The 10,157-nt window shown below is 42.8% G+C and overlaps 1 protein-coding gene and 1 long non-coding RNA gene across 3 annotated transcripts in view; one reads left to right on the top strand and one right to left on the bottom strand.

Annotated features, from left to right (window-relative positions):
* The window catches only part of LOC144243107 (uncharacterized), a 67,689-nt gene extending 57,733 nt beyond the window's left edge, over window positions 1–9,956 (top strand). Inside the window, exons 4-9 of one of the 2 annotated variants that reach the window (XR_013338537.1) lie at window positions 601–647; window positions 5,153–5,349; window positions 5,766–5,957; window positions 6,650–6,896; window positions 8,900–9,002; window positions 9,723–9,956. This is a non-coding gene — a long non-coding RNA (uncharacterized LOC144243107). Of the gene's footprint in view, window positions 1–600; window positions 648–5,152; window positions 5,350–5,765; window positions 6,436–6,649; window positions 6,897–8,899; window positions 9,003–9,722 lie in introns of those variants that run through there. The other variant, XR_013338536.1, reaches the window with a different exon arrangement.
* CHST9 (carbohydrate sulfotransferase 9) overlaps window positions 1–10,157 on the bottom strand; it is a 202,229-nt gene that overhangs the window by 5,688 nt on the left and 186,384 nt on the right. The gene's annotated exons all lie outside the window — the stretch shown is intronic.

The raw sequence follows: 10,157 nt of genomic DNA on the forward strand, positions 1-10,157 counted from the left end.
CCATCCACCATCCAGGTGAGAAGGACATCAAATATGGCAGGGGGGAATATTTTGGTAAGTAGAGAGAAATACTCTGCTGTGGGAAGGGATGTCACATCAGCCCTCACACACACTACCTGTTGAGATACCCTACACGTTTATTCGCTTCCCTTTGCTGGAGAGCCCATATTCTTCAAGCTACTTTCTAATGACTAGTTCAGCTAGGGAGATAAGTACATGAGGGGAAGGTTCATTGCTCATAAATGAGACTTCAATCTCCTGATAGTGTATTTAGTACTAGTCAGTTTCCTCAGCTTTATCTAAATCAAGAGATGGTCTAAGTAGCAACACCCCAGGAGCTTCTTGTTGGGTGGTCACTAGACCTTCCCCTAGCATGTCTTAGCTCACCATCACTCACCTTATAAAAACCATTATAGGGTGTAGTGGCCTCCCTCTCCATCCCTCTCTCCACTGCATTTCCCTCAATTACAGCAAAGGCTTTCCATGACTGAGGGGTTTGGATTACTAAAATCAAGATAAATGGTATTATATTATTATTTCTAATTAAGTTTTTAATTTTAATTCCAATATAGTTAACATACTGTATTATCTTAATTTCAGGTATACAATATGGTGATTCAACAGTTCTATACTCAGTGCTCAACATGGTAAGTGTACTCTTAATCCCCATCACCTGTTTCACTCATCTCCCCACCTCCCTCCCCTCTGGTAACCATCAGTGTGTTTTCTGTAGATAAGTATCCATTTTCTGGTTTGTCTTTATTTTTTTCCTTTGTGCATTTGTTTTGTTTCTTAAATCCCACATATGAGTGAAATCATATGGTATTTGTCTTTCTCTGACTGACTTATTTCACTTAGCTTCATATTCTCTATGTCCATCTGTATCTTTGCTAATGGCAAGATTTCATTCTTTTTGACGGCTCAGTAATATTTCATTATAAACACACACACACACACACACACACACACACACACACACACCCCCACCCCACATCTTCTTTATTCATTCATCAGTCGATGGGTAGTTGGGCCATAATTTGGCTGTGAGATTGATGGTATTTTAAATTTGTGGCTTATACTAATGAAATTCTACCACCATCATCAGAATGTTGATGATAATAGCAACAATATAAAAAGAGTAGACTTTTACATCTCCCTTTTCCTTCAGGACACCTCATTCTGCTTGTCCTCAAAGCAAATGTCTACAAAGCCAAATGTACCCTGTTCCTTCTCAAAATGGCTCCTCCTGCGCCTTTTTCTATTTCTGAAATGCTTCTATTACACTCTGGCCACCCACTCACAAAATCTGAGAGATGCCTTAACAATCAGAAAGTAAATTGGTTAATTTACATCTCATAATGTCTTAAAAAATCTTTTTTATTTATTATCTCTTAATTGGATATTTTTTAGTATCCTACTAATTGGTTTCTCTGCGAATTATTGCCAAATTAGTCTTCCTAAGGCATTTTATTTTCATCCCTTTAAAATCTGGAACTGGCTCAACTATATATAAACCTAAGGCCGGATCCCTTAGCTGGCATCAGTATTGTGTCACCACTGGGTTTGGCACTTTGTGTTCTGCTCCTGTGTTGACACTTACTGTCTTCTACTTGCCTCCGTCAGGCTCTCAACACCCTTCACTCATGTTCTGCCCTTTGCTGGAACTTTCCAAACCTCCTAGATTTGACAGAAATCCTGCTGATGGAAAATCCTACTGTCTCCCTGAAAACCACCTAGGACTCTGGAGTGGGGTTCTGCCCTCTTCACAGCAATATGAGTGCTTAGTCTGTACTACCTGTGAAAAAACCGATTTACTCCAGCTCATTGTTATTTTATTTTCTCATTGGAGAAACTCTCTTAGGCATAACTAAATTGTAAACTATGGCAGAAAGCTATAGTTTTGCATAAATACCTTTGAAGAATGGACATGCTTGCCAAGTTCGTTAAAAGGTCTATTGCTACAGATGAGAAAAATGAGTATTCAAAGAAGCCCAATGGGAAAAAATATGGACTTTTCATGAACTGTGCAGTAAATTTGAGAGCTCTGTTGTTATTTTTTAAGTACTCTTTTCCATATACATCCTCTGTGAAGTCTTCTCTGCTCCTCAACATTGACATTAATTGCTCTTCCTCTCTCCCCCTGAAGTCAATGAGGGTCTACTACCCATTAGGTAGAGGGGTAGATGCCAGGGATAGTGGGGTGACTACGATGAATGTGATCCTTGCCTACACGGAGCTAATATTATTATAGGGAAAAATACAGTAAACAAATAATTACATAATGAGTTAATCTGTTACCCTAAGGGCAAAGACTTAGCAGCACGCTGATGGAGGCCTGGGGAGCAGGTCTATACAGCAGGGTATAAAGACAAGTCTGACCTGGTTTGGTGTTAAGCCTTTTGTTTAGCACCTTTCATTTAATCCTGGTTCATTGTTATAGTTGGTTGTTTAGGTGACTATCTCTCCCATATATTTGAAGCTTATCAAAGATCAGTGTGCAGTATTGTAAGTCTGTGGAACTTCCACTAGTATCTAGAATAGTCTCTCGAATAAACGTATGTTTTGAGTTTAATTGAAGAGCAATTATCATTCCCGTGCTTCCCTGTACTCAGGCAGTCACACACACTGGCTTTATGCAGGTGACAAGTGTACTTCTGTACGGCTCATCTGCTCTTGTGCTATTATGTAACTCAAGGATTTTGATCATTCATTCATAACACACATATTGAGCTACTGCTATATGCTGTGTTTGGCATTGTATAAACAAAGGTAAAATAGATAAATTTTATGGCCCCTTGAGGAAGTCAAAGTTTAACTGTATTGATCAAAATGAGCACATTATGGGGACGCCTAGCTGGCTCAGTCAGTTAAGTGTCTGACTCTTGATTTTGGCTCAGGTGATGATCTCATGGTTTGTGAGATCGAGCCCTGTTGGGCTTTGAGCTGACAGGACGAAGCCTACTTGGGATTCTCTCTCTCCCTCTCTCTTTGCCCCCCCCCCAATAAATAAATAAACATTAAAAAATAAGCAGTTTAAGAAAAAAAAGTGACAATTGCCATAATGAAAGGATACATAAGGTATCAGGGAGCAGAGACAAGAATACTTAGGTTTTCTGAGGAAATATTTTGGGCAAATTTCAATGAGAAGTAACATCTGAGATGAATCTGGAAGGGTACTGAGGAGTTGGCAGGTCAATAAACCATGGATGGGAAAGACAGTACAAGCTGACCCCGAGAAGACACTGGGGAAACAGATGCAGATAAGAAGGAGAGGCAGGTGGGATGAATCCTCATGCCCATATAGAGTCTAGAGGACATGTAAAAGAGTCTAGATGACATGTAGATGACACATAAAGAGTCTAGACTTTAGCATGTAGATGGCAGGGATTTTCCATAAGGCGGGGGCTTGGGATAAATATTCTAGCAGCAATGGGCAGGTGCATCTGGGGGAAGAAGTTCATTTAGAAGACAACTGTGACTGTCTCTTAGGAGAGTAGCCAAGACAATGAAGTAAGAATGCAGAAAAAAGGAAATTACTTGAGGCAAATTTAGGAAATTGATCATACTGGAAGAGTGGAAGAGTGGGGGCAAAAATGTGTAAGGAATGCCCCCCATTTCCCAGACAGGGGAGGGGAAATAGGAGTAGCAGATATTATGGGAGGCTATGGGGTGGTGTGAGTATTCACTATCTTCAATTTCAGACCTTTTGAGTTTGAGGTGCCCTTGAGAGAGAGGGGTATCGGTATCAGGACTCCAACACTGGGTATACAGATTTGGAAGTTGCTGGCTGGTAGAGGTCCTACCTGAATTTATGGGCCTTGAAGGTATTAGTTAGAGCAGTCATGGTGATCACAGCATCTGCCATCTTTGAGTGCCTGCTATGTGTCAGACCCGTAACACACCACCACCTGTTGCTGGGATAATCTTCTATTTGCATTTTACAGATGAAGACATGGAGCCTCAAAAACATAAAGCAGGGACGCCTGAGAGGCTCAGTCAGCTAAGCGTCCGACTTCGGCTCAAGTTGTGATCTCACGGTCTGTGGGTTCGAGCCCCACGTCGGGCTCTGTGCTGACAGCTAGCTCAGAGCCTGGAGCCTGTCTTTGGATTGGGTGTCTCCCTCTCACTCTGACCCTCCCTTGCTCATGCTGTCTCTCTCTCTCTGACTCTCAAAAATAAATAAAAAACATTTAAAAAATTAAAAAAAAAATTAAGCAAGTTGTTTAAGGCACACAGCTTGAAAAAAAGGACAACTCATGAGCCCAGATTTTTTCTGGGCTCAAAAAGAATCTGCAGTGCCTGTGTCTATGGTGAAGGGACCCTGATGGGCAATTAACAGATAAAGTTGATGATGATAATATTGGTAATTAGATGTGTCCCTTCTTACCATTGGTTTTGCTATTTTTCTACTTTAATTGTATATTACTTTTAATAATGCAGCTTTTGTGATTTATTTTCAATCTAGATATGAGTGCAGTTAGATCGCTCATACCATCATGAAGCCCTAGTTATTTCTAGTGGCTAATAAGGGCAGTGATAGCAGCGGGTGGGATGCTTGAAAGCTGGTCCTCTCTGAGGATGCAAACCAGCGTGTCTCTGCCTGGTCCCTCCGAGCCAGACCTGTTCCTCTCAAATCATAGGCCAAGGGCTTCAGAAACTGATTGTTCAGTTATGACAGGGGTGAAGACTGACTGCATTTTCTACCAGGACACTGGGACAGTCGGGGACGGTGTGAGCATATGGTCCTAATACCCAGCACCATCAGCCCTGTCTCCTCTATTCTCACCCCCTACTCTTCCATCTTCAGTTATTCACTGATCAAATGCCTCCTGAACACTAACTGTGTGCCAGGCACTGGGCTGAATTTTGGAGGAATAGCCAGCAAGTCTCAGTTGGTCCCTGCTTATCTGGGGCGGCCTCAGGGGCAGGAGAGGGGAGGGAGATACAAGGAAGAAAACCAAGGATTACCACACTTGAGGCAGGTGGCAAGACAGGAAGAAGGTGATGCTGGGAGAGCATAAAAAAGGGGCATCTAATCCAGCTTGGAGGGCAGGGAGGGTTTCTTGGAGAAAGTATGGACTGTGCAAAATCATTTCTGTTTCCTGTCTCTGTGATTTATTTCCTCTCTTCATTTTGTTTGTCCACTATAAAGGCCAGGGGAATGGAGCAAGCTCATTCAACCGCTACATCAACCCCAAAGACAAGATATGGATGTTTATTCTACAGATGAAGGACTCGAAGCACAGGGAGTTTACATAATGGGCCAACTTAACAAAGCTATTGCTAATGTTGTGCTTCCGACCTCAGTCTTACTCATTCGTGGCTTTTTCCAGTGGCATCATGTATCAAGTAATTTACTCCTTGTTTATTTCCCATTAAATGAATTGATGTAAGTAAAGCACCAAGCATATGTCTGTCACAAGAGATTATGGTAGTTGAGAACTAAGAGTTTTGAATCATGAAGACCTGGTTTTGTGCCCCTTTTCTATCATTTCCTATTTTAGTTCTTCTAAGCTTCAGTTCCCTTGTCTCTAAAATGGAGATAATAATAGCATTACCTTGCAGTGTAGCTGAATTATAGGAAATATGTGTAGAGTGTCTAACACAAAGTATGCTGTCTATAGATAATAGGTATTTTATTGATTTCTTCCTTAAATGTTTATTTATGAGCATCACTATGTGACGAGTATTTTTTAGGTGAATATTACTGATTTTCCTCTGCTCCTTAAATCCTTTTTTCCTCTTCTCTCACTCTTTAAACACAGCAAAGAGTCTATGATAAATGTTCAATGGGGATAAAGCTGAGTGGAAGAAAGAAGGCAGAGGACAATTGAGAGAGAAATGGGAAAGAAAAAACAAATCAATGGAAGTGGTGGCAAAGCCAATGAAAGAAAATAGAAGAAAAGAAATCACAACTACAGTCCCAGGAATAAATAATGAACACTTGGAGCTAGAGGGTAAAGAGAGAAACTAGCGAATTGTAGCTCTCTCTATGCTGCAACCTTCAAATCATTTAAGCTGCTTGCACACAAAACAATAGTTTCAGTAGTGAGGCTATTTGAGCTTATCCAACAGGCTAATTTCTATAGTCACCTTGGATGCAAGGACTAAAATTATAATTCACTAGCCGGTTCTTTCAATTTTGGATTTAATTTCTCTCTCTCTCTCTCTCTCTCTCCCTCCCATTACAGCTAAGGAAACTTAAGATAGGAGCACTGAGGATGTAGTGCAATGTCAACATCAAGGGGGAAGTTTCTACCAAGAATAGTGCTGTTCTCTGGTTTGGCAAGACTATCAGAAGTTGAAAACAGACATAACCTCAACGTATGCAAGTAGATAAGGCTACTCTACAAGGACTCTATTGTGCTTTTATAGATTTCTCATTTAATCTGTCTTCTAAGTTCTCTTGAGAAAATGAGGCTATTGTTTTCAAACTTATGGATAAATAAAAATAGTTGTGTAATAACTTGCCCAAGTTCACTCTGTAGAATGAGTGGGGAAGTCAGGAACACAGTCCAGTTCTTTATGTCCATCTTAGGGGGAATTAGCAAAAACATTTTGCTTTTTAAAGAAAGTCAAAATTTTAATGCAGAGCCACAACATGATAATGTGCATTCCGAATGTTTGTTCCTCACAATTTTTCTCCTAGGTGTGCCTGAACGTGTCAAGTATGGATGAGAGTCACAAATACAGTCAATGACATTTGCAGTAAAAGAGGCAAAATAATTGGATGTTTCACTGCAAGGATTTTGATATTTCACTGGAATTGTAGATATCTAACAGATTTGAAATATGGCTCCTTAATATCTCCAATATCTTAATGTTTAGTTTTCTAAAAACTATTAATTGTCAACCAGCTTCTCATTCCCTTGAATTGAAGATGAATAACGACAAAGGTGTGTATATATGAGCTCTAGAGGAGGCACAGGGGAGGCAACCTTGACTCCAGTACATTCTTCTAGAGAATGCAGCTGCTAGACAGTTCTTGCTCTAGTTTTGGGGAGTATGATGGGGAGAAGGAGCCCGCTGCCCTGGGTTGGAGTGCTTATGTGTTTTCTTCTTTCTCTCTCTCTCTCCCTCCATCCATCCCTCCCTTCTTTCCTTCCTTCCCTCCTTCTTTCCTTCCTTCCTTCCTTCCTTCCTTCCATGGGAGGAGGTGATGGTGTTACAGGTATGGATTAGAAAGCAAGGGAAATGAGTCCATGGGGTGACACTAGAATTGGGAACTGACTTAGGGTGGACCAGGGAGGGTCAGAGACATGGATGATCAGTGGAGGAGAGGGTAGGGATGCTTCCATGGGATGGAGAGTGAAGTGCAAGAGAGAAGAAAGCTTTTGTGAAGCCAGGAACCTGGTGGCTGGATAGATCAGCAAAGTATAAAGTATATAAAGAATTTTCAGTCAGATCCACCAGGTTCCCTACCTTTTAGGGCAGTGTCTTTATTTTTATTTCCCTAGAAGCAGGCCTTGAATCAAGGATGTGTGTGTAAGTTGCTCATGTGGAGTTGATTCTAACAAATACTTGTAGGACAGTATGGAAGTAAGGTAGGGAAGAGAAGGCAGAGAGCATAGGGTGAACTTTTAGGCAAGTTAGCACAGTAGGAACTGGATCTCTGTTCCTCTGGGGGGAACTTTCAAAGCTCTAGAGTTATCCCACCAAACCCCATCAGCCATGGTTGGAGGCCCCTAAAGGGAAGAGGTCTGGCAACCCTTGCCTGCTGTATAGGAGGCCAAGGTCAACTTCTTCAGATGTTGGCAGTCACTGGAAGTCTGGCCAAAATGCAAGGAGATATTAAGAGACAAGAGACTATGCAAAGGCATGGCCAGTGTTGTGACGGGAAGCCAATTAATGTTCTGGTTCTCTGTTTTCCCATTTTTTAATTTTTTTTTTTTATATACATTTCTGAGAAAGAGAGGGAGAGAGGAGAGAGAGAGAGAGAGAGAGAGGGAGAGAGAGAGAGAGAGGCAGTGTGAGCAGGGGAAGGTCTGAGGGAGAAGGAGATACAGAATCCGAAACAGGCTCCAGACTCTGAGCTGGCTGTCAGCACAGAGCCTGAAGTGGGGCTCGAACCCATGAACCGCGAGATCATGACCTGAGCCGAAGTCGGACGTTTTACCAACTGAGCCACTCAGGCGCCCCTGTTTTCCCATTTTTAAAGTGAAAAGCCTAATATTTGTTCTTGTACACGTTGAAATGGAAGTGATGGCATGGGCTGGGGCCCAGGATCCCAACACTTTTTTCTTTGGAAGCGTCACTCGCCCTTTGGAACTCATGTTCACAATGAGTTTGTGTATAGACGCATAAAATAAGGCCGAGAAAAGGAGCACCTTATGACCAGATAGAACCTAGTCTTCTTGGGCTGAACGAGGCTACCCAGATTTGCAAGAGTTCTCTTGCAAGGCAAGAGGCAGGCAGCCCTGCGACCTAGAACCAACTTTGAACACAAAATCTCTTTGGACCCATTTACCCAAGATTTATCCTAAAATCTCAGCCCTCTGATTCTGACACTCTGATGGCAGGAGAAAAGAAGTCTTTTTGAGAATGAGTTAGATAAATGCAGTTTTAAAGTGCCTAGTACAGTATCTGTCCACATAGTCAGTTCCTCAAAATGTTAGTGCATCCTGTCTCTGTGCCTTTCTTCTCTGATTCTCCTTTGACATCGGACAGCTCACCCAGAATGCCTGCCTTCCCAACTTCAGAGTTAAATGACCACAGCAACAGGCTCCATTCCTCTAAGAAGTGATGGAGACAGGCACCAATTAGGAGTGAGCATCTGCTTTAAGCACAGCTTATCCATAGGCCAGCTGGCAACCAGTGAAATAGTGTGGAGCAATAGCTTCTGCTCAGGTGTGGACAGTGACTAGCTAAATCCATTCATCCATCTCTCCTCTGGCTCTAGACTATAAAACATGGAGAGGTTTGGCTCGTTACTGACAAAGAGGGAAAAAAAAAACCAATCAGCCTTGAAGAGAAGCAGAGACCAAGAGAATAACTGAGTCAAGGTAATAATGGTGGAGTAGAGGGTGTTCCCATGGTGAGAACTGAGTCCCAAGAAGCAGCATATACTCGAGGGCCCATTTCCATCGCCTAGCAGTCCAAAGCTACTTGAGTTCTGGGAACGGCCACGCTGTGCAAGCAACAGTGACACTGGCGGGAACACATTCCATTTGTCTTATTTGGTTAAGCATCTGTGAGCCCCAGATCAGATTTGCCTGTGTCAGCACCTTCGAGTGACACACAGGCCCCTCTGGCTTACTTGCCTGTGTATTTGACAACTCAGCTTTACTCAAGACTGGCTCCCCAAAGCCTGGCCCAGCCCTCTCAGTCTAGAGCAGGCACCTCACACGTTGGTGCTACCGTGGGTTACCTGGGCCCTGTACTAGGAAGAGAGAGTCGCCCTGGGCACCAGATCACGCCACAGCGATCCCAAGCCATGCCAACAGGGGGTTCTTTTGGGGATTTCAGTCTGAGAAGGAATGCAGAGGAAGAATGTAAGACATTAAGTCACAGGAAAGCAGGAGGGCAGAGAGGCCAGGGGCAGTAGAGTGAGTTACTACCTGAGGGGGTCAGAATGAACAGGTCTCTATCAAAACAAAGGGATGATCAAAATGCATATCTGTAGGTCTTATCTCTTTATGCACTAAGATAAGTTTTTATCTGTTTTATCTTAAGAATATTATTTCAGTCTAAATTTTGAAGCTTTTTGGGGTTTCCAAAATTAGCTGTTTCTCCAAAAGATGACTGTACTTGATTCAAGATGTCACTGAAATGGGTACTAAGAAGCATCAATGGTCCAGGCCATGGGTTTTCCCTTTGGTCACCCTTTCTTCGTGAGGCCAGTAAGAGTGGCCCTGATCCTGATGCCTAGGCCTGAGGCTGGGAGTCTTCAGTGTCCATACAACCTCATTTCCAAGAGCTGGTATAGACTGAGCACCTACAGGACATGGGAGGATCACAGAGGGGCGCCTGCCACCTGCAGCCCAGCCTGGGTNGTGAGGCCAGTAAGAGTGGCCCTGATCCTGATGCCTAGGCCTGAGGCTGGGAGTCTTCAGTGTCCATACAACCTCATTTCCAAGAGCTGGTATAGACTGAGCACCTACAGGACATGGGAGGATCACAGAGGGGCGCCTGCCACCTGCAGCCCAGCCTGGGTAAGT

This window comes from Crocuta crocuta, unplaced genomic scaffold (assembly GCF_008692635.1).
Source record: "Crocuta crocuta isolate KB4526 unplaced genomic scaffold, BGI_CrCroc_1.0 scaffold26, whole genome shotgun sequence".
In the NCBI taxonomy this organism is placed as follows: Eukaryota; Metazoa; Chordata; class Mammalia; order Carnivora; family Hyaenidae; genus Crocuta; species Crocuta crocuta.